The 25,437-nt window shown below is 40.6% G+C and overlaps 1 pseudogene; it reads left to right on the top strand.

Annotated features, from left to right (window-relative positions):
- Positions 1-22,062: 22,062 nt before the first annotated feature.
- LOC149211396 (pentatricopeptide repeat-containing protein At3g12770 pseudogene) lies at positions 22,063-25,083 on the top strand (annotated as a pseudogene).
- Positions 25,084-25,437: the final 354 nt, after the last annotated feature.

The following is a 25,437-nucleotide window of genomic DNA, read 5'->3' as shown; positions in this document are numbered from 1 at the left end:
GCATAACGAAAGGATCTGGGGCAAAGCTTTGTGAGATGAAGCTCCATAAAAAATAGAATCTCAATGAGACACTCTTATCATATGACTGGGTTAATCGAGCAGTTTTAACACACAGTTCATGCTCGTTAAAAAATAAACGCAAGATCCGAGCAGTTTTAACGCGGACTTCATGCTCGTTAAAAAATAAACATAAGCAATGAGCAAGTGTTTCCACCAGCGTTTAAGCTCATTTTAAAATAAAAAATGAAGCTACCCGGTAAATAACCTCTGTGAATGTAACCTTATCAGCCATTAAAGCCTTGGTCGTGTTTGCACCGTCACCTCCACTTTTCATTTGCCGATCGTTCACCTCCATATGATTGTTTACCCATTTTGAGGAACAACTGCGAAGAGTGATTTCACCTAGCCATCCTTGTGACACTGCCGTGATTGGAAAATTCCAACCTGTACCTGGAATCAGCTGCTAACCCTGTTTATCACTCGTTCCTCAAAAGACGAGTCTTCTTTAAGCTCTTTTCATCTGACTCGTAAAATATGAAAAGATTGCCGAGTCCTTGTCCTTCCAGCTCGTTAAAGGGACAGGAAGTGCTATCCCTCCTCTAGATTTTAATCTTTTCGGACCTGAGGGATTATTGCACAAAAAGATCGAGCGCTTGTTTTATTCGGCTCGTTAAAACTATCGAAAACTCATCCCTTCTGTATTGTTTTATACTTTTTCGGACTTAAGGGATTAGATGACGAAAAAGGACTTTTGGAGTTAACTTTATGTACCTTTTCAGACTCTCTAAAAATGAAAAGGACCGAGTTATCCTTGTCGTTAGACTCGTTAAAATCATTAAATAGCGACAAACTTGTCTTTAGACGAGAACGAGTTTCACTATCGCTAGGCTCGTTAAAACATAGTGATGGGCTTGCCCGAAGGGCAGGTTATAGAACAAGCATATGTTATCCTCCTCAAGCTTGACAAAAATAAAGAGGTACTGGTCAGCAATGACTGGGGAAAAATTGGGAGAAACTCAAGAAAACTTTGATGGTAGTAAGTCGCTCTTGAACATGACACTTTTCCTCCGTACCACAATCGGGTTGGGTTGTTTCATTCACCAGTCACATCCATGGTCTCGCCATACCATCCATATTTGGGGTAATGCTACCAATCCATCGCATCAGTGTCGCCATATGTTCAAGAGAAGTCGTTCAGAAAGGTCAACCGTGTCCCATCCACTGCCATACATTATCCTTCATCCTTTCATGACCGCCACCCTGAATCATATGTCTCAGATCGTTTTCACCTCCATCAAAATCATTAGCTCTGTTCCGTGTCACTGATGTGGGATTCATTAAGGCCCTCCTTTGACGGATCGCTTCTTGTCGACATCAGCTCATTATCCAAGAAGTTGATCTAGGAACAACCCCTCCAGTACTTTGAAGCTTGCATGCCTTAATGGCAAGTTTCTCACTTCCGGCGACAGGTATACATCAATGACCTTCGACCGAAAGATTTTGCGTGGTGTTCAACGCCAAGTCCTTTATTCACACCACGTGAATTGTACTGCAGTACCTTGAGGGTCATTATCATTATCGGTGATTCCTCTCGCGCTTGTTAACGGTTTACCTCATTGACCGGTAATCAAGCGATGTCTTTCCATGTTCGACTTCAGAACATTTCTCACATGGATCGACTTGTACTTAGAGTGAAGATCGAACGAGTTTGAAGACCCCGGATCTAGTTCATCCATCCGGGCTGCGATATATATTCAGGAAAGATAAAGACATTGACATGTACATCATTGCAGCAGATAATCATCCTACTCAAAGGATGATAATTTCATCAAAATTATCAGTCTACCATCAGACGATTGTCTGTTCTATGTACAGAAAAATGAATTTATAAAGCTGAGCATGGGAATGCCCGCCTCAGCTAGATCATGAAAGCAGTATGAAAAATAATGTATTGTATTGTATCTTATTACAGGTCTCCTCCCAGCATTGGATGAACTTTGGATCCCCCTGATAAAGCATTTCACCCGATAAACGGCCTCATACTTTAGGGGGCAACTGTTATAGACATTTTTGTGCCTTACAGCATTGAGAATGAAATTTCCATAATCTAAGGGATCCAAAGTCCCTAAACATGTTGTTCCTACCCCTAGAGGAATAAGGCTAACAAACCACAGCAATTCACAGAAGTTCTCCACCAGAAACTGCTCAAAAACAAGTCAATTCAGGATCATTTCAGTGGCTCCACTAGCTGTTTGCGCTGAATGTCAAAGCCAACACTGGCTACCTGCGCTGAATGTCAAAGGCAACACTGGCTACCTGCGCTGAGTGAGAGTTGACATGTGGCAGGAGGTGTCAAGACCCAGGAAGCTTCCAGAATCTTCCTCAATGACACTTGCCTCAGGGAATTCGACTGGTGATGAGTAAGAAGTTCCAAATCTCCAAGTGGAAGCAAGAACCTCCAAGTGGAATCAAGAACTGACAGAGGGAGAGGACACTAGTCAGATCTCAAGCTGACTCATCCTCTCTCCAAACATCTATATATGGATCTCTCCTCCATGAGATCTAGAGGCTGGAATTTTGTTATTGCAAAGAATTGCTGTTGGTTTGAGATTGGAATCATTGGGTTCTTATTGCTTTGAAGGGGGTGAAGATAGGAATTCCATTTGTTGGGAAGGAGATGCTGGATTGGAGCCCTCTGGGTTGTATCTCTTCCTGAACCTTGTTATTCATCAATAAAGCTATCTTGGTTTCTCCTATATACTGATGTATCTTTGATGTATGATTGCATTAGTATGTTTAGTTTATTTCTAATCCTAAACTAGTTATGAATATGAATCCATGTCTTGTGTAGTGTTCTCTTCTTGTGATCTTGCAGAAACCTCTTGAAGCTGGGCGAGAGAGAAGGCAAGTAGCTGGGAACTCTCCAAGAGAAGAGAAGCCGGATCGAGGGACAAATGGAAGACACCGGTTAGTCCATCCATCTCTCTCTTCATTCTTAATTCATAAAGGAAGAATACTAGAATAGCTGTCCCTGTTTGTTGCTAAGGCACTGTCACACCTTAGGTGGATAGGATCGTCCTGCATAGGCATTTTTCCCCACAACAATCATGAGCCTGCTTACCATGATCACAGGGAACTAATTAAATTAACATTACCAATACTTCATATCAGAACACGGTGATGGCTTATAAACATAAGACAAGGGGTCTCATCACGAGCCAGCTTGTTCAGTTAAATTGTAGAAATTTTGAATAATTTAACACATATTCAACAGAGATTATCCTAATCATGTACTATTGTGGAATACATACACAATACATAAGCTCCTCTACGTTGATCATCAATATAGTAGCATCAATAACAATAAAACATCAAGAGCATTCACACATTAACACAGTATGTAACCCGGGGAAAGAATCTCGCTAAAAACCCCACACTATCTATATATTAATGATTGAGAACATGTAACATTACAAAGTACAATGCTTATCACAAGCAATCCAGTACCAACTCCACCTGTTACACACAATACAGCTCAGATCTGATCTCCAAATCTATTCCACTGCTTGCCTGCCTCTCCAGCTCAATACCTGCTCAAGAAATGATGAGAATGGTTTACAAAAATCGTATTTCACCTGCAAAGAATCACTCACACTGTGTTGGACGTGAGCACAAGCTACAATTCTTGATATTGGCCAATTTATTGGCATACTCAATCCCTCTGATTGTGAAAATCATCATGCACAACTATAGTCACAACTGATAGCAATCTGATCCTCTAACACCTGTCCCTGTTGAACTGAACATGCACTGACATGAAATTGAGTTAACTGATGTATTCTATAGTTTCATTATGAGTTAATAACTTGTGAATTAATTAATAACTAATTCACCCAACTCATCTCTAGTCTATTTTCCAGTTAGACTAAATACAACCAGTTTAACAAAGCTAAACTGAACACAACTCCATCAACTGCACCTCCAGTCCACTAAACTCAACTCACTTGAGTTCTAACTAAAGTCCTGCATGCAAATATTAGTCATCCCATAGGTAACCACGTATTTCCCTCTGGGATCTGCATGTACCACATCCGTAGCTCATCCTGAAGTGCTCCAAGAGAATAAGATCAAGTTTATAGTCCAAATATTATTATGAGACAATAATATTTGACTTTTCTATTTTTGACAGCCAGTCTAAAAATAGACTTTGATCACTCACACTGTGATCACTCACACTGTGGTCACCCACACTGTGATCACTCATACTGTGGTCACCCACACTGTGATCATCCCTGCTGGGATAAAAAATAGAACTTGCGACATAATTTGCCTGCGGGCCCACTTAGTGAAGGCAACTCTTTTCACTAAGCTCCATCATCTTGTTGCAATCTCAACATCAATTACAACCAGTGAATGGCATTGTCAATAGTTGGCCACCAAATCAGGACAATGGCTTTTTATCTTTTAAAGAAATTAAAGGAATAGAAAACATACAAAGAAAAAATATGTGTAAACATATCTTTTTGAATTTCTCTTTCAAAATTTATACTCTTAGATGGATGGAACAATGAATGACTAAATGGTTAAAAGGTAACCATGTCGAAACTATAAATGTCTGCTGGCAGCAAAGGCACTACCTGTTACAATAGAGTAAACTTAAAAGCTAAGTTGGAGAAACCCCCTGCTTTATATATACCAACCAATCAAAGCTTGAATAAGCCCATAATGTTTTTATTTTTGAGATTGGAAAATGAATTACAATTTTTCTTTTATTATATTCAGAGTTAATTTTTTATTTAACTATTCTTAGATTGTTTTCTTTATCCTCAATGGTTTCCAAATTAAGAAAGTTATAGATATTGCATTACTTTCTCAGAGATAACTGTTTCTCCCACTGAATCACCAATTGTTGTGCTATACAACAACCCTCCCCATTTCAAAATTTTTATCCAAAACTTTAACAAGAAAAAGGTCCCCTTTTGAGGACTCAGATAAAATCAATAATTCAACAACAATCACAACCTTTAATTTATCCACATAACACATGAAAGTATTTCTAAAAAGGTCTGATCCGATATAAATATCAAACAAGACCTTTTCATAAAACAAATATAAAATAATATGTCGCACCCTTTATTTAAAGGATAGACTTAAAGGCTTCCATTGGCAATCACCGATGTGATAATGCTATTGGAAAGTGAAAATCACAAGTTATCAAAGAAACATTCCAATAAGTCCACTCAAATCTCCCGATGCGATAATCTGATCGCAATCGGCCATCGTTGAAAGCATGAGACACATAACTATCTATTGGCAATCGCCGATGCAATTTCATTAAAAGTGCGCTTTTTGATAAAAGGTTGTTAAACGAATGTTTGTGGGTTTAAACCTTAAAGCAATTTTAAATGAAAAAGCAAACGATTTATTGATTATCCCGCCTCCACATGATAACTCAATTTTATCGCAATCGGAGCTATGTATGGAAATAGCTTAAGCTTAACGTTTGTGCCTCTCGATATGCGATACGTGATTTTCGCTAATCGTTGATCGGGAAAGCCATGAAATTCACTTTAAAGGACTGTTACTAATATGTGTGATGCGACATATCATTATGACATTTAAGTATCATGATTGGTAGTTACAGAAGTCATTAATAGAGTAGTTAAGGTTGAATCCTTCGAGGATTTCATCCGTGGTAATATTTGAGTTCGTATTGCTTATCACGCTTAAAATACCATTAATATTTTATATTCTGCGTTGGCTTTAAATGGGTTTTTTCTCTGTTATGTTATTTTGTTTCTTTTGTAGAGCAAGTATGAGTTGATGAATCCAGCAAAAATGACGAAGAAATCAAAGAAACCAAAGGCCCTCGTCATAGCCAAAGAACCAGTTAAAAAGGTCTTGATAGCTGATACTACCTACCTCGGTCTAGGAAAGGATTCATGGGAAAGTATTTACAATTTACTGGAAGCCGAGGATCCAGAAGAGATTGAAGAAGAAGTGGAAACAACAAATTCCACGGACAAGTCAGAGAATACTCTTAAGGATTTGGCCAGCTCTTATCTTCATAGAATAGCAGCCCGTGCCAAAGTATTACCCTACAATGACTTGGTCATATGGGTTATTGAAAGTATCAACATTACAGACAGAACTTTCTTTATGACTGATGGAAGAATGTTCGGGTCATTCAGAGCAGAAGATATCAAAATAATGTACCATTTTCCTGAACCACAGAAGCGATATAACAAAGCATTTTTGGAAGCTTTCACCAAAGAAAATTCCATCGAATCGGACCCTATTAGATAGTGGAGGAATTTTCCGACCAAACACAAGCATGAATCATCAGGTATGTACTCCATAGACTCATTAGCATCTCCTTACTATTATGTTGGTGCTATGATGTGCAGACTCTTTGGAGTCCATGATTTTGCCAAATTTTCTATAGAGATGGTACCTTTAATGGAGGCTGCAGTTAATTCTTATATCATGGATTGGGCAACCATTTTGTCTGATAAAATGGCCAACCAAATACTTGATTATAGGAAAAATAGGTTCGTGACTACCCGGGTAATACCCCCGTTTTATATGAGTGCCTATATTTTGGACACTATCTATTTCAATTCTGAATACCCCATTTTAGGTTGGAAATGGACTCCACAAGACCCAAACCCCATTCATATCTATCATAAGGAATTGTGGAAAGCCCATTACAAAAATCATCTTTATAGAATCTGTCATGGTTTCATCCTCCCTGTGTATTATGCCATATTCAATAAACTCGCTCCTAGGTTGTCCAAGGAAGCCTATGTCGACCTAACTTCAATTGGTAGTTGGTTTGGTGAAGAAAAGTTCACCTACATCAGACTTTTTGGCAACACTACTGACCCACATGTCCTTCCCTTATACATCCCTGATAAGTTACTTGCTAGAGAAATAACATATCAGATAACAGTAGAAGGGATGTCAAGGAACCTAAAGGAGTCTAAAAAGCAGATGTGGCCTTCATTCCCCCTCTGATGTGGTGCTTTCACCCTGCATGAATTCAAACATGCAGAGAAGGAAGCTGAGAAAATTAAAATGTTAAAGTTAGCAGTCATCCCAAAGAGGCAGTATGATCCTAAATCTGTTGCCTACAATGTCACTTCTCATGCCAAAATTGCTAAGTTTGAACATGAGAAGGATAATTATGATGATTTTTTTTCTTCAGCCGAGTTATTTTCTCAAGTGAAACAACTAGCAAAAATCAAATTGGGAGTAGAGGGACTAGAGGAATTTTACAAGTTCAAGACACAGAGATTGCAAACATTGCCTCTGGACTTGTTAAATACTACCTCTATGGTGCAACCAGAAGGCCATTGTGAAGAGAAAATTATTGAAAAGACTCCTCAAAAGGAAAAGACCCCAGAAAGGGAGCAGACACAGGAAGGAACTAGTGAGCCCCTTGATACGAATATCAATATTGATCCTACTTTACTCAAGGAATATGAGCAGTTCGACCTAATCATCAATAACCCGAATAGATCACAAGAGCTCACTACACCAAAATTGCCAACAGTACAAAAGCCAGAAGTTATTAGTGTTCTGATTGAAGGGACAAGCAGCCTACCCAGAATTCAGCAGGACATAGAGATCATTCCCGAGAATCCTACAGAGGAGATTGTACTACGAACTGAAGAAATACCACCTCTTGATGTCTTCTACAGTCCAAAGCATAGGGTTGTAGTTAAAAGACAGAGGAAGAAGAGGAAAATTGATCAAAGTCCTCTTTTAACTCCTCAGGCAGAAATGATGAATGTGGTATGGAAAGTAGAAGTCAATCCCTCTGAGGATTTAACAAAGCTATCGTAGTATGCAGGAGCTTACACAACGGCGATAATGGACAAAGCCTCAGAGGTCAACCATCTGATGAGGGAAAAGGATCAGAGGATTACTCAACTTGAGGTGCAATCGGTAGAAGAACAACAAAAGATTAGTCAGCTTGAACAACAGTTAACAGAGCAGAGGCAACAAAATGAGTGATTAAGAGAGCAGTTGAAACTAGAAAAATAGAGGATTGATGAGCAGACTCTCCATAAACAATAGGAGTTGTCTCAGGAATTAAGTAGGCTTCAGATGATAAGTGAGCAAGAGAAGAAGGAAAAGGAAGATCAAATTGCACAAATGCAAGAACAGATAGAAGCATACAAGGGTTATCCACAGGTAAGTGAATTCATAACAGAAGCCTTGGAAATAACCAAAGCCTTGTCCCAATAGTTGAATATTCTTTGCCACAACATATCATTGGCCAATCCCTTATGCGATATCTCTGCATCATTGATTAAGAAGGCAGTGGACGCCAGACTTGAATTGGAAAAGACAGATGAAAGGTTAACCAATTTTCTTTCTTGACAAGATTCCACAGAAGGAATGGTTTCCAATTTGCCGAGAATACAAGAATCGCAAAAGGAAATCTTGTTTTCTGAATGGGAGTCCCAACTTATGAAAACTAAAAGAGTAACTTCTAGATGTAGAGCCACAACGAATGGTTTGATTGAATTAGTGAATAACAGTTTACATATGTCTAATTTGATCATCGATTGCTCTCCAGGTAAACTCCCAAAAGCAAAGACATTGGAACAACATTGGAAACAGGAGCTGGAAAATAGAGAAAAACATATTGGAGAAATCCAAAGCTTGACATGGGAAACATTCTGGTTTTTCCTAGTCAAGCCACATAGCCAGTAGATGGCCATGAAATGTCTTTCGGATGCAATCAACTGCATGATCTCCGAACTCTTCGATGCCACCTATACAGCCCAGCTACACTCCAGGATGAGTCAGCCTCTAGAAATCTAGCCAATGCTCGCAATCTACCAGCTGCAATCATAGGAAAGGAAGACGATACAATGAATTTGTTCAACCACTACTACACTGCTATTTTCATAATGAATCTCAGATTTTCATGTCTACAATTAGAACAACGCATAGCGATTTTTACTGATAGTTAGTTATTATTTTTAGTATTTAAGACCCTTTCATGTATTTAGAAAGGGTCCTCAATTTGTATTAAAATTTGACTTGGGAGTTGCACTTCTGTACTTCTAATATTTTTTTATCAAAATCTGAACCAAAGTTGTGCATTTTTGTGAAAGAGGCTTTTATAAGACTTGCACTTTTGCATCTTTTGAAGGTGTTCTCAAATAGGAAAGCAGAATCTGAGTGTTGTTTACATCGGGAGAATCCAAATGCATACGGTACTATTATCATTGTTTTTGTCTTATTTCTCTATGTGAATTAGCATTTCTTAAAAATTGCTATTATATATGTGTGTGTGTGTTTTTCAAGCAATTCTTTAGCTTATCATTTCTGAAGGTTTTAGAATTGTTATCATTTGGATATATATATTTCAGTAATATATATTGTGATGAATGCCATAATGTTCTTATAATTACTTTATTTAACTTCTTAAACAAAGTAATCATTATATGAATGCATCTTTTTGTTTTACGAATAAGCCATCTTTATGATTATTTGTTTAATAGAAACAATAAAAAATCGTGTTTTTAACAAGATACCCAGGCTAGATTAGTTATATTTGTATATTTTTGAATTGTAGGATAAAAAACTTATCACCTTCGTTACACATTACAATACAATCACCCATCAACTCATATATCACTGGGAAACTGGTCCCATTATATCCAATCAGAGCCACCACACCAAACGGAAAAGGAGCTGCACTAATGATCCAGGTGGATATTGGTGGCCACTCGCTAATTCCACTTGGATCCCCTATAGTGCTTCTTACAGTTTTTTCAGTTTCCTTAATTATAGCACAATTTACTATTTTTAGCAGTTTTTCGGGTCCTAAACTTCCGGAGCCGTTTTGAGGCCCTCAATGACGTTTGTTGGGAAATCTACCGCCAGTGATTTTTTTGATAAAAATCGTCTTTTTCGTCGTAGTCCTCGAAGAGATATTTCCAACGGGCTATCATGCACGTCAAATGGAGATAGTACGACCAATTTGCGACCCCGGGGAGTTGATGGACCAACTTACCCAAAAACAGGGCCCACAATTTGGCGTTTCATCTTCTAGGGTTAGGTTTTGGAATGTGAAGGGTTTTCCATTTTTTCTCAACAATAAATAGGCCTTTGAACCTCATTGTAAGACAGTTCAGAGGCATGTAGCCACCACATCTCTTCTCAGAGATAAGCTACCATCGTCCTAGCTAGTTTATTTCCATTTCTATTTGTATGCATATTTCAGTATTTTACAGTAATGAAATGAGGTATTATTTCCGCTGCATATCTGTCTTTATGGTTATCTCTGTATTTTATTGCATCCTTATTTAAATCCGGATCAGTGGTATCAGAGCGGTCTGCTTTTCTTCTCTGTTTTTCTTTGCATGTCCCCAACGAGGTCGGGATATAAGGAGTTAGGGCTTGAACCGGTCGAACCTTTGCAAGACCAGCCTCGCAAATCCCGACGGCCTCCCATGGCGGATGAAAAGAAAGACGAGGGGGTAGGAGATCCTATCAAAATCTTGCTCGAAGAAGCCCTCGAGCGACAAAGGAACGCGATGATGGACAACTTTGCCCAAATCCTTCAGCGGCTACCCAAGGGTGACGCATCGGCTTCCAACAGAAACTCTGGAAACGCCACACCATTTAAGGTACAAGTTAATTTTGAAATCCCCATATTCGAGGGTCAGATAGACGCAGATGCCGTCGATAAATGGTTAAATGTGCTAGAGGGTTATTTTTCTGTTCATGATTTTTCCTGTCGGGAAAAGATTATTTTCGCTCTTCTCAAAGCAGCCCCCCACGTCAAGGATTGGTGGGAAACCTACTGCGAGCAGAAGGATGAAAGTACAGGATCACTATTTTCAGTCGCACCGATTTGGGATTCATTCCGAGATGCCATCAAGGAGCAGTACTACCCTGTCGGAAGCTATGAGGATCAATACATAAAGTGGACCACGCTACGGCAGGGAAGGGACCAAGACGTACCAGAGTTTACCAATATTTTCCATACCCTTCGCACAAAGTTGGGTATCAAGGATACAGAGCAGCATTTGGTACTCAAATACCGTGGTTGCTTGCACAAGTACATCCAAGAAGAAATAGAATTCTTGAACATCTCCTCGCTCGGCATGGCATACCGATATGCCGTCAAGGTCGAGCAAAAGTTTAAACAGAAGAAGCGAGACTTTGGGTCTGCGAATCCGAAACAAGGGAAAGGTGCCCCCAAATCGCAGAACAAAGGACAAAGCCAAGGCGGGGCGGCCCAAGACAACCCACCAAACCTGCAAGCAAAGAACAGCGCCGCGAAGCTGAAAAAGGACACCGGAAAGTGGTGTGAGTTCCATAAGAGCTCCACTCACAACACAAGTGAGTGTCGGGCCAAGCAGTCACTGGTGGCCGAGCTAAAGGTTTCAGAATCAGATGCATGTTCTGACTCTGAGTCAGAACCTGATAAGGGGAATGACAAAGGGAAGCAGATTATCGATGCGGAGCCCAACGCCACCGTGGCCACCATGAAGATCTAGAAGGAGGAACTTGAAGATCCAGAGGAGGAGGAGCATCTCTTCCACTCCCAGATGTGGGTAAAGGGCTCCCCGCTACAGTTCATTGTCGATAGCGGGAGCCAAAAGAACCTCATTTTGGCAGAGGTCGTCAAACGACTGGGCTTACCGACCACAACACATCTACAACCATACACCATAGGGTGGCTGCACCAAGGACGGGATCTTCGCGTGAGCCAACAGTGTCACCTTCCATACAACATCAAGCCCTTCACAGATGAGGTATTGTGTGACATTGCTCCCCTTGAAGTTTGTGATGTGTTATTAGGACAACCATACTTGTGGAAGCGACATGCTGTGTATGAGTCAAGGCCCCGTGCTGTTATTGTTACTTTGGGAAATAAGTTGTACAGGATACCAGAGGTAGCACCGCCTACCGCCATCTCTTTGATTACTGCAAAACAATGCAGTAAGCTCATTTCCAAAACCGGGAAGTTTGTTTTCCTGATGATACGCCCTCAAGAAAAGAAGAAGACGGTGGCCACGACCTCCAGACAGGGCCCCTCCGCACGACAACTACAGATGGACAAGGTCGTGGAGGAGTATGAGGACATCTTCACCTCCCCCGCCGGGGTTCCTCTGCACTGTCAGGTCAAGCACTCCATTGATCTGACCCCAGGTTCGCCGCTGCCCAATGGACCAATCTATCGGCACTCTGTTCTGGAGAACGATGAAATCAAGAGGTAGATTCAGGACCTGCTGCAAAAAGGTCACATCCGTCCGAGTTCATCGCCCTGTGGGAGCCCGATCGTGCTGGTACAAAAGAAGGATGGGACTTGGAGACTCTGTATTAACTATCGGGCGCTGAACAAGATCACTGTCCGTAATAGGTACCCAATCCCATGGATTGATGACCTCCTGGACCAACTAAAGGGGGGAAAATATTTCAGCAAGATCGATTTGAAGTCAGGATATCACCAGGTACCAATCGAACCCTCCGATGTGTGGAAGACTGCCTTCAAAGCCAAGGAGGGCCTTTTCGAATGGTTGGTTATGCCTTTCGGATTGACGAATGCTCCTGCAACCTTCATGAGGCTAATGGACGACATCTTGCTGCCATTCACCAACTCATTTGTAGTGGTATACTTGGATGACATCTTGATCTTTAGCAAGACTTGGGAAGAGCACCTCCACCACATCCGACAGGTTCTCCAAACACTACGACAACACAAGTTATGCACCAATTTGGAGAAATGCACTTTTGGCATGACCCAGGTTCAGTATCTGGGATACATTATTGATGAACGGGGGGGTGCATGTGGATCCAACCAAGATCCAAGTCATTCGGGATTGGCCATCTCCAACCACCCTGACAGAGCTTCGCAGCTTTCTAGGCCTTGCCAACTTCTACCGCAGGTTCGTGTTGGGATTTTCTCATATCACTTGGCCCTTGAGTCAGGTCACCAAGGGAGGAGCCAAAGCAAAAAAAATTTGGTCTGAATCTCAACAGAAGGCATTCACAGAGTTGAAAGATCGACTCTGCACAGCACCAGTTCTTGCATTACCAGACTTGCAACAACCATTTGAGGTCGAGACAGATGCCTCTGACTATGCTATTGGGGCAGTCCTTACTCAACACGGGCATCCAGTGGCATATCACAGTGAGACACTTTCAGACACAGTCCGGAAGTATCCCACTTATGACAAAGAGATGTATTCCATTGTGCAGGCCTGCCGACAATGGAAGCATTACATTTTGGGGAAGGAAACGGTCATCCACACAGACCACCGACCCATGCAGTTCATACAGACCCAAGGGAAATTGCAGAATGATCGCCATCAGAAGTGGTCCACATACCTGCAACAGTTCCATTTGAATATCAAGTATAAGAAGGGCAACACCAATAATGTTGCAGATTGCCTCAGTCGACCACCGATCATGGCATTAACCACCGCGCTCAACTCTTGTGGGCACGAGACTTATGATTGGCCACTGCTCTACAAAAGCGACCCAGAATTCGGCCACACATACCAGACACTCTTAGAGGGTCAGCATGTTCCAGATTTTCACCTCCAGGATGACCTGTTATGCCACCTGGGTCACCTTTGTGTTCCTTCAAGTGAGCGTGCCAAGATTATCTGGGAAGCACACTACAGTCGGGCTGTTCGGCATTTTGGGGTCGAAAAAACGGTGGCAGTACTGCAGAGATATTTCTATTGGCCGAATCTTCGACAAGATGTTTGGAAGTACATCAGATCATGCACTGCTTGCGCCATTACCAAACCGACCATCAAGAAGCAAGGCCTCTATACCCCGCTGCCTACCCCTAGTCGACCTTGGGAATCCATCTCCATGGATTACATGTCAGGCCTCCCTTCCACTAGGCATGGAAATGACTGTGTTTTTGTGGTCGTCGACAGGTTCTCGAAGATGGCCATTATGGCGGCCTGCAAGAAGAATATCACAGCAGAAGCCACTGCTAAACTCTTCTTTGAACGAGTATGGGTACACTTTGGGATCCCACAGTCTATAATTTCAGATCGGGACAGCAGGTTCCTCAGTACATTTTGGTCTAGCCTCTGGTCGATGCTAGACACCAAACTCACTAAGTCTACAGCCTTCCATCCTCAAACTGATGGCCAGACTGAGGTCGTCAACAGGATGATCGTACACATTCTGCGCATGTACAACTCAAAGCATCCACGCACATGGGACGAGAGCCTCCCCTATGTTCAGCACAACTACAACCGGGCTCTCCATAGCTCGACTGGCTACAACCCTTTTCAGGTGGGATTGGGATTCCAGCCACTATGTCCCATCGATGTGGCCATGCCATTTGCAGCTACTCACATAGATTCTGCTCATTTCCAGTCCGAAACAGATAAGGCAAACAGCTTTATTGAGCACATCCAACATATTTTCCAGCAGGTCCATGACATTCTGGAGAAATCAAATGCCAAGTACAAGCAGCGACATGATCAACATCGGGTGCCACACAAGTTTCAAGTGGGCGACAAAGTCTGGTTGCATTTGCAAAAGGAACACCTTACTGGAGCCTATCGGAAACTCATACCACTCTGATATGGCCCTTACACCATTACCAAGGCTATGGGAGACAATGCATTTGAGCTCAGCATTCCCCCATTCCTTGGCATGCACCCGGTGTTCAATTTCGACCGCCTTCGGCCATACTTTCCACCATTACTAGACACGTCCGACATTGCAGAACAACTCACACCCACAGAGTTAAATCCAGCTTGCATGGAACAAGCTGCAACTGATTGGATCATGGACACACAGATCAAGCACACTCATCAGCAGAATATCCAACTGTATCGAGTTGTCAAAGCAGGACAACTCCTTCACCAGGGCAAGTGGCTCACCAGGGACCAAGTGCAGCAGAAGTTCCCTCATCTCATGGAGGAACTCAACGCAATGGGGACGATTGCTTCCTAAGGGGGGAGGAATGATCCAGGTGGATATTGGTGGCCACCCGCTAATTCCACTTGGATCCCCTGTAGTGCTTCTTACAGTTTTTTCAGTTTCCTTAATTATAGCACACTTTACTATTTTTAGCAGTTTTTCGGGTCCTAAACTTCCGGAGCCGTTTTGAGGCCCTAAACGACGTTTTTTGGGAAATCTACCGCCAACGATTTTTCTAATAAAAATCGCTTTTTCCGTTGTATTCCTCAAAGAGATCTTTCCAACGGGCTATCATGCACGTCAAACGGAGATAGTACGACCAATTCGCGACCCCGGGAAGTTGATGGACCAACTTACCCAAAAACGGGGCCCACAATTTGGCGTTTCATCTTCTAGGGTTAGGTTTTGGAATGTGAAGGGTTTTCCATTGTTTCTCAACAATAAATAGGCCTTTGAGCCTCATTGTAAGACAGTTCAGAGGCATGTAGCCACCACATCTCTTCTCAGAGATAAGCTACCATCGCCCTAGCTGGTTTATTTCCATTTCTATTTGTATGCATATTTCAGTATTTTACAGTAATGAAATGAGGTATTATTTCCGCTGGATATCTGTCTTTATGGTTATCTCTGTATTTTATTGCGTTCCTGTTTAAATCCGGATCAACTAAGATCTGAACGAGTGGTTTTCCCCGATGTTGATGCAACGATTTTAGAGGCATGAATAGGTTCCAAAAGTTTATATGTTTTAATATGATCAATTGCTAAGCACATTAAATGGCTGACAACCACTATGGGGACTTAAGAAAGAATTCTCAATGTTTTCAAGTATTTTGATGCAATAAAAATAAGAAAATTATTGTTACACAAGAACCAATACTCATAAATTTTGGGATCACACAAGAACCAACCATAAAAGATATGTTGCAATCAAATATTTTTCAAAGTACACTTTGCAAAAAGAATAAAGTTATCAAATGATATGATTATGAAAAGTTAAAAGAGAATCAATACAAAACCAAAGCTCATATAAAAGAAAAACATTTCAAGAAGATCAACTTACGATTAAGGGAATCAATACAATAGGTACATGAGGACATGCAACATCTTCAGTTGGGGGGTATGTTGGGTCTCTAAAATGTCATCCACTTTTACCCACATTTCCATCATTTTAGGCTCATTCCGTAACTCTATAGCCCCATAACCCTACATTAAGTAACCATTTTCATGATTATATGGGTTTATCATTATTATTTTCCAAGTAATTTATTTTAAGTATTTTAAGAGAAATATTTGTGTAACAAAGCTCTTTCTACAGGGCTATTTGAACTAGACTCCTATTTAGAGTTCCTACTTAAACCAAGGTGAAAAAGCACTCCTCTCCCGGTGGTCGAGTGGGTGATTAAATATTAGGAAATTAATATGTTTTCGTATATATCTAAAAGTGTTATGAGTTTTGTGATATTGTAGGCCTACTTGGAGATTCTAGAAGGGTTCTATTTGGCCACCCAACCACAAATTCGAATTTCAAATTCCAACTCATAGAGATTTGTGAAATAATTGTAGGAGATGTGGATCATTAACTAAGTACATTCAAAAGAGAAGAATCATGGATGTTTTGATATGGGAGGATTCATATCTTATATTTTTAGGTGATTGGTTGTAACCAAAAGAGATAAATGTGGATTTAGGAGAGATTTGAGGATCTATATTTATTGAATAGTTATCCTCAATTTCTGTATAAATAGGAGTGCACCCTTCATACAAAGGGTTGCTAGGGTTGCCACGTTAGTTAGTAGCTAGTCGCTAATTGATAGTTGGAGGTTCCAAGTTCTAGATTTCAAATTTTCATCCAAGATGTAATTTGTAAAGTGAGGATAGAAAATTCTTATGATATCTTGTAACTTGAGTTTATGAAATACATACAACCACTTTGATCTCCAAGATGTGATAGTTGTTCAATGTGCTTGAATGGAGGGCCCCCCATCAACTATAGTTTTCGTACCTTTGTACAAATTGGTAACATAATATAGTTATGTTATTTCATTTCTTTTTAGTACATGTGTTTCATTTTATGCAAGTGTGTTTTTCCTTTCAACAAGTGTGATTTCAATTTCAAACAAGTGTGATTTCCTTTATGCAAGTGCAATTTCAATTTCTTTATGTTTGGTTTGGTTTGAATTAGATTGATTTAATTTGCTTTGTAATTAGTTTTAATTGCATTAGATTAATATATTATGATAAATAATCACATAGTACATATAGTACATGTATACCTTGTCAGTTCACGAACCTCGGGTTGACAATTAATGACAGGGATTTAACTCACAATTAAATCACCTAACACCAATGTCTTCAGAACATATTCAATCCCTCCAAGCTACTTGTTGATGGCCCTCAGTTGACCCAAGGTATCATCTTAGCCTTTGGCCCTTCCTTTAGAGCCTTCCACCTATAGCTTTCCTATCAAAGTCTTCACATGCCAAGCAGTTTCTAAGGTTTTATGCTAGAGGGTCGCACAAGTCCTAGTTTCACTAGTATCAATGTTCCAATTGACCTCCTCCTCAACTTGGCTGTCAGGAATATCCCACCTTTGCTAGAAAACTTCATTTTCCCAAATCTCCACCACTTCTTTTCCTTTTGGTAGGACAATACAATGAAAAGCCTTCGCTACCATCCTTGCGGTCATTTCCATGTGGGTATGTTTACTCCAATCCTCACCCAGAGCCTCTGTTATAGGCCTCCCCCTTGGCCTACCCACCGAATATCTAACTCTTCCCATCCTCAACTCAACTGCCCTTTCCAACTCATAATTGGTTCTTATCAATTCCCTACTATTCCAACAATGCTCAATTACCAAGCACAAGTCAAAAGAGAGGGAAGCCAACCAAGAATTTAAAGCCTTAACAACTAGACTGCCCTAGACAACATGATTTTTAGTACTTACCATCACAATCTTCTCAACCTTTGATCTGCCTGCAATAGGATTTTCCTCCTATGTGAGCCTTCTCCATACATCCCTTTCATTCTATAGTCTCAGCAAATTTGAGAGGCTCATCATAACCATTTTACGCCTTTCGTATGTATTCTCTACATTTGTCATACTTGTCAACTTCTCATTCTCCTCCTTATCATTTATGAACCACCATGCATGACACACCTTGATTAAGGTTCTCGTAACTTCAACCGCTACCTTGTTCATGTAATTCTCCCGCGTGTCCCCTCTCTTGCCTTGGTTAAGTATTACTCTCTCTTCCATAATACAAGATTTAATCAATCATGTGAGCAGGTGGAGCTCTGTCTGATTCTTGGCTCACCATTGCGTTAAACTCAATGCCACCCGTCATGGAGTTGTCCTATTCCAATAGTTTCCGACAATCCTCCCTTAGCCGTCTGATCAGGAGCTCAGTATCAAGTGTCGTAAAATGGTTAAAAATGAAAGTGCTCAGAACTGATTGGAACCTGAACGAACGGAAAGTGCTCGTCCTCCCGATTCCGGCGCCGCAAACGGTTCGAAAAACGATCGCCGTATGAGGAAGTTATGGCAAAAAGAAGAATTGCCTAATAACATTAGAATTTTGAATATTTTCAAAAAAAATTAAAAAAAGAATATTCTACAGAATATTCCTTAAAATATTCCTTTTTGGCAGCGAATCCGAAATTGCCATGTGGCAGGCCAAGAAGCTGCCACGTGGCTCATGATGACAGCAAATAAAAAACTGCCACGTGGCAGGCCCGAAGGCCGCCACGTGGCCCATGATGACGGCAGCAAAGTTATGTTGAAACGCATGTTAAAATTTTTGAGAGTTCTGAGGTTTGAACTCATGACCTGTTTTCTACAAATTCCGCACCTTACCAACACGCCACAAGATTCATGTTTGAAATGCATGCAGAACGAATTGGGTAAAGGTTTAGTTTTGTATTGGCCGTGGCCCAAAGGGGGCCAGCCCCCGTCCATGCGACCACATGCCCAAGACCATGGGCTATAAACCATATCCACCGGCGGGAAAATAGTTATGTTAACTTTAATGCATGGAACGTGTTCACATTGAACGGTTAGTTCAACCGGAGATTAGCACGCAATTCAACACTAACCACCAAGCCCATTACTCCCGTTCATATGCAAACGGTTAACCTACAGTTAATGCTTGGTTCGTTTGGCGGAGTTTTTGGCGGAGCGCCAAATTTGGCGGACCCGCCATAATTGGCGGAGTTAACTGGACTCCAACTAAAGTTAGCTGGAGTGTTTCTAGGCATCACTGGAGGAAAACTTTAATTGGCCATAACTTTGGCTAGGAAAGTCCGTTTTGGACGAATTGTTTTTTGATTTTGGGTCTCTTCGACCTTCTGAAGCCATTGGCACAGGTTTCACAGCCATCTGAGGTCATTTGCAGGTGTTTTAGCTTCGTGGAAGTTCCAGGAGCCACTAGGGCCAAATCAGTTTGGGAGCTGCATTGGGAATTGTGCAGCCAGTGAATGTGGAACGAAGGTCATTCCTGAAGTTTTCTAGCCTTCTGAATCCATTTCTACAGCTTGTTTTTCCTTCTGAGGCATTCTTCTCACTGTTTAGCTTCAGGGAAGCTTTCAGGGCCACCAGGGCCATTTCAGGGATTGAGCTGTTTGGGGGCTTTGTTCATCCGTTTTCGGTGATTCAAAAGCCTATGTCTGCTATTTTCGACCTTCTGAGTCTAATGGCAGAGGTTTCAGAACCAATTGAGGTCATATTCACCTCGAAATTCTCCATGCAAGTGTAAAGGGCCACTAGGGCCAATTGGGGAAAGTACTGTATAAGGTACAAAATTCATTGTTTAGTGTTTGGGAAAGAGCATGTTTGGCTAATTCCTATCTTCTGATTCTGTATTTACAGTCAGATCTGTCCTTTGAGACACCCATATTCTTGTATTAGCCTTTGTTGCAATTTTAATACAAGAGGACAACCCTAGTTGGAGAGGTTTAGTCCAGCAGATGTAGCCCAAGAGGGGGTGAACTGCTTTATCATTTTGATGTCTTTATTTGTTGAAGATGATATGGTAAACAAAACTGATATAAAGTTTTAAACAACAAATATCCATAACTTGCATGCACACATAATCACCTGTTCAGCTACAGAAAGTTATTTGTCTTATTCCGCAAGACCTTAAACTTCAAGTATGTGTATGTCAAAGACTTCTAAGTGTTTACTTTGTTATTTCTTTAGGCAGAGCCTGTAGAGGGCTAGGTAGCCTCTGGAATTCATCCTCTTTTTAGAGGTGACATGTCCGATGAATGCCCCTACAGTCTATCTCTGTATAAGAAATAAGAAGTTTATACATTTTTAGAGGTCATTTGGAGTGTCTAGCTCATAGTTGAAATTATTGAGAATGGATACCTTGCACCCTTAAACAAGTACATTCTATTTTCATATCATCGTCTCTCCTCGAGTTCTAGCTATGCCTTGTCCGTAAACATTTGTGAGTTGGCGACCCCTTCATTGGCTGGCTTATGCGCCACCACATTCGTTTTCTGCCAGACAAAGCTGAATTCCATTGTTATCAGGGTGGCTAAGTGTTGTTGAATGTGTTGGGTTAATTTTGCCAGATGACAGTGTCTCGTTACCTTACTTAACTTCGAGCCACATTTCAACCTCCTTGTCTCTTGAATGGAAATCGTTGAGTTTCCCTCCAGGCCACGGAATTCGGCTGTGTTACTAGTAGCATGACCCAAGTTGATGAAGTATACCTTGCAAATTTTCGATGTCCAGTCTCGTATAACTCCTCCAACACCTGCTTTCCTGGTGTTACCTTTTGAAGCCCCATCAAAATTCAACTTGAAGAAGCCTTGGGGGAAGGAATCCAGATTACTGAACCCAAATGTATTTGAGGTTCCTTGGTTCGGATTACCTATGAACTATGGTTGTCCAATTCAAGTACTTTTAGGATTCTCACCTCCTGAAGTGATGACTGCTCATCAGAAACCTTGACACTTCTACTAATGACCATTTCCTTCAGTTGGCGCTTAATTAATTCAACCAGACATTCTGTTGGGAGCCTTTTATTATGGAAAATTCACTAGTTCCATTCCTTCCATACAACCTAGATGATAAAAGTTGGGACCAAGCACTAAGCGAGATTTACCACTTCATTCTTAGTGTAGTTCTCTCTCCATTTCTTAATAGTATCATGTATATTATCCCTGATTCTATCAGTTTGCCTGAAAATATAAGCCATCTAGTCCCATATAATAGAAGTATAACTGCAGGTATTTAATAAGTGATTGATATTTTCCTCCTCGTTTTCATAGAGACAACACCATGAGGCCCCAATAAAACCTCTCTTCACCATATTTTCCCAAGTCAACACTTTCCTCTATAAAACCAACCACAAGAAAGTGTTAATTTTGGTCCATTGAGGTGATGACCACAATCTTGTTTATACTGAATCAAATGCCTCACTTTGGTGACGTTCATTATAAGTTCTAGCTTCTTTGAGATTAAATTCACCGCCTTCTTTTTTCCCATCTCAGTTGATTATGGCCATCATACAGAGGATTCTTCTCTTACTTAATTCCTCTACTATTCTTTGGATCACCTCTTCATTTTGATTAAGCTCTCGAAAAATACTAAGGTTCCATTTTCTCCATTTATTGCCATCAATCCTCTCTTCTCATAACTAATATGAATATTATTGCCATCAGTCCTTTCTTCTCATAACTAATATGCTTTAAATTCTTCACATCATAAGTAAAGCCAAAATATAATTTACCTCTTCCAATTATATATAATTATATAATAATAAACTAATTCTAATTCATATTAAAGTTAAAAAAATAAAATTGCTAAAGTAATGTGGGTCATAGATGATTACGTAATTAAACCACACCAACCCCACACCAACCCTAACATAAGTAGATTTTTTCTATAAAATTTCCAACTTATTTCCTTTATATCATACATCATAGAATACCTTTAAAAACCCCCTACCCCATATATATACATCGTAGAGTACCTTAAGAGAAGGCCCTACCCCATGTTAATTGTTTTTAAATACAAAATACAAGTGCACAGTTTTCACTAAAATTAGTTAATCCAATCCACTCCGCTAAGGCATCCTTATTTGAAAACTCCGATAGTGTTGCTATAAAAATGTATAAAAGCCAAAACCTTAGCGCAAGTTTTGCGATTGTTTCCCACAGCGGCTGTAAATTGCTGCAAGAATCGTTACGATTCGATCACTGATTTTGGGCCACTCATAGTATTCTCATGGTGTTTCAAACTGTTCAATCAAACCTCTGGCGATTCGTTACCGGCCATTTTCAGAGCCGTCTGAAGTGTTTAAAAGTTATAAACTAAGAGAAACCTCTGATTGTGTGAGTTCCGTGGCTCCGGCAGAGAAGAAATGAAGGCGGCCATTTTCAGAGTCGTCGGAAGTGCTTAAAATTATAAACTAAGAGAAACCTCTGATTGTGTGAGTTCCGTGGCTCCGACAGAGAAGAGATGAAGGTGTTCTAGGGAAATTAGTGGGAACAATGGCGGCATTAGGGTAACCCTTGTCTTCCCCTCTGCACATTTTGTAAGATGAATTTGCCACAATTTTTCCTACCATCTGCTCCATCTCCCTGTCAAACTTCTGTCCATCACACGCATGCTTTATATCTTTATTTTTATGGCTCTCGTCCTTTTCCCAAGTCCATTGTTGCTGCCGCAGCAGTTAAACAACAGCGTAGGAATGAAGTGAAGAAAACCAGACAAGTTTCGGCATGTGCCAACTTACATGGCAACCAAAACCAATTCACACAAACGGATAGAGACAAACACAAACAGAAAAATGCTTTCAAATGGAATGAGACAATTCGGGGGTTTGTAACAAAAGGCTTCTGGGACAAAGCCCTGAAGATGTATTTTCAAATGCAACATGAAGGTATAAACCCCGACAAGTTAGTGTTTCCTTCTGTAATCAAAGCATGCGGCAACCTGTCAGATCTCCAAGCAGGCAGGAAGATTCACGAAGATATCCTCACAAGGGGATTAGAGTCGGATGTATTTGTGGGTACTGCGCTCACAGCAATGTATACCAAGTGTGGGAGTTTAGAGGATGCGCGCCAAGTGTTTGAAAGAATGCCTGAAAAAAGTGTTGTGTCATGGACTGCAATTATTGCAGGTTATTCCCAGAATGGTTATCCCCATGAAGCCTTGGCATTCTTCAATGAAATGCAAGTCCAGGGTATAAAACCCAATTCAATCACGATAGTTAATGTCCTACCAGTATGTGCTGATTTATTAGCTCTGGAACTAGGTAAGCAGATCCATGGTTATGCAATACGAAGTGGATTTGAATCTGATATCGGTGTAGTCAATGGGTTTGTAAACCTGTATGCCAAATGTGGGAGTGTTAACATTTCCCACAAGTTGTTTGAAAGAATGCACGAAAAAGATCTTGTGTCATGGACATCAGTAATTGCAGCTTGTTCCCATAATGGCCGTCCCCACAAAGCCTTGGCATTCTTCAAAGACATACAACTCCAGGGATTAAAACCAGACTTAATTGCCATAGTTAGTGTTTTACCTGCATGTACCCATTTATTGGCTATGGAACAAGGTAAGCAAATTCACGGTTATGTGATAAGAAATGGATTTGAAGGTGACGTTATTGTGGGCACCGAGCTTGTGAATATGTATGCCAAATGTGGGGATATTAACATTGCCCACAAGTTGTTTGAAAGAATGCCTAAACAAAATGTTGTGTCTTGGACTGCAATAATAGCCGGTTATTCCCAGAATGGCCACCCTCATAAAGCCTTGGCTTTTTTCAATAAAATGCATGTCCAGGGTATAAAACCTAACTCAGTCACCATGGTTAGTGTTCTTCCTGCATGCGCCGATTTATTGCTTCTGGAACAAGGTAAGCAGATCCACGGTTATGCAATAAGAAGTGAATTTGAATTTGATGTTGCAGTGGGTACTGGGCTTATGGATATGTATGCCAAATGTGGGAATGTCAACATTGCCTCAAAACTGTTTGAAAGAATGCCTGAACGAGATGCTGCATCATGGAATACAATGATTCTGGCATATGGAATTCATGGCCATGGTGAGGATGCTTTAGTTCTTTTTTCCCAAATGCAACAGACAGGCACAAAGCCAGATCATATCACCTTCACTGCTATTTTGACTGCCTGCTCTCATTCAGGTTTAGTCGACCAGGGCTGGAAATATTTTGAGTGCATGAAGTCAGATTATGGCCTTGCACCTGAGCTGGAGCATTATGCATGCTTTGTTGACCTTCTTGGGCGTGCAGGGCGTCTAGATGAAGCGCATGAAGTTATCAAAAAGATGCCATTAGAGCCCAGTGCAGATTTGTGGGGTACCTTGCTTGGGGCCTGCAGAATTCATCGTAATGTAGAGCTTGGAGAACAAGCAGCAAAACACGTTTTTGAATTAGAACCAAATAACGCTGGATATTATGTACTGTTGTCAAACATCTATGCTGAGGCACACAGATGGGAGGATGTAGGAAAGTTGAGGACAATGATGAAAGAGAGGGGAGTGACGAAGCAACCAGGGTGTAGTGTTGTTGCAGTAGATAAAGAAGTTCACACATTCCTTGTAGGAGACAAAACCCATCCTCAATCTGAAAAAATTTATGCAATGTTGGAAACCTTGTATAGACAAATAAAGAAGGCAGGTTATGTGCCTAATACAAATATTGTGTTACAGGATGTGGATGAGGAGGCTAAGGAAAACATTCTTTGCAGTCATAGTGAAAAGCTAGCCATTAGTTTTGGAGTCATCAATACTAGTCCAGGCATCCCCATCCATATCATGAAGAACCTTCGTGTCTGTAGCGACTGCCACAATGCAACTAAGTTCATCTCGAAGTTTGTTAGGCGAGAAATTATTATCAGAGATACAAATCGATTCCACCATTTTAAAGATGGATTGTGCTCTTGTGGAGATTACTGGTGATGCTACTTGAATGAAGTCATGATTATGGTTATGTTTTCAAACTAGATGCCATTCTTTTGTTGGACAAAGTATAATATATACACAAAGACAGGCATGTATTGATTTTGGCCCAGCCTTTTGTTATGAAGGTAAAGCTCATGCCATAAGGAGTGTCTATAAACAAACACGCTAATAGGGAATTGTCTCAGGTACTTCGCATAATATAGTACATCGTTTATATTTCAGTTAACATATGTAGCCGGGTTCGATTCTTGTGTTGGGCGTTCATATGAGTATGTGAGATCTGCATAATAAAGGTAATTAGATCTTGGTATTACAAGTATAATAGGATTGTTTTGAAATATAGCTATTGTAAAAAAAAAATAGATCCCTCTTAATATCAATAACATCAAATGCAACTAAATCAACAAGTCCATCATCATTAGAATTAGAACTAGAGAAATGAACATGAAAAGATAAAAAAGACACGGAAATTTCAAGCATATCATATGAAGAACATGGTGGGAAGGAGCACAAAAAGAACATTACACTGTCATCAAAGAAGAATATTCTAGAGAAAACTCTGAGTCACA

This window comes from Pinus tabuliformis, chromosome 1_1 (genome assembly GCF_031772625.1).
Source record: "Pinus tabuliformis cultivar Carrire ecotype Pingquan chromosome 1_1, CPIR1, whole genome shotgun sequence".
NCBI lineage: Eukaryota > Viridiplantae > Streptophyta > Pinopsida > Pinales > Pinaceae > Pinus > Pinus tabuliformis.
Note: the sequence above shows the minus strand (reverse complement) of the source record. Positions and strands in the feature narration are given on the sequence as shown.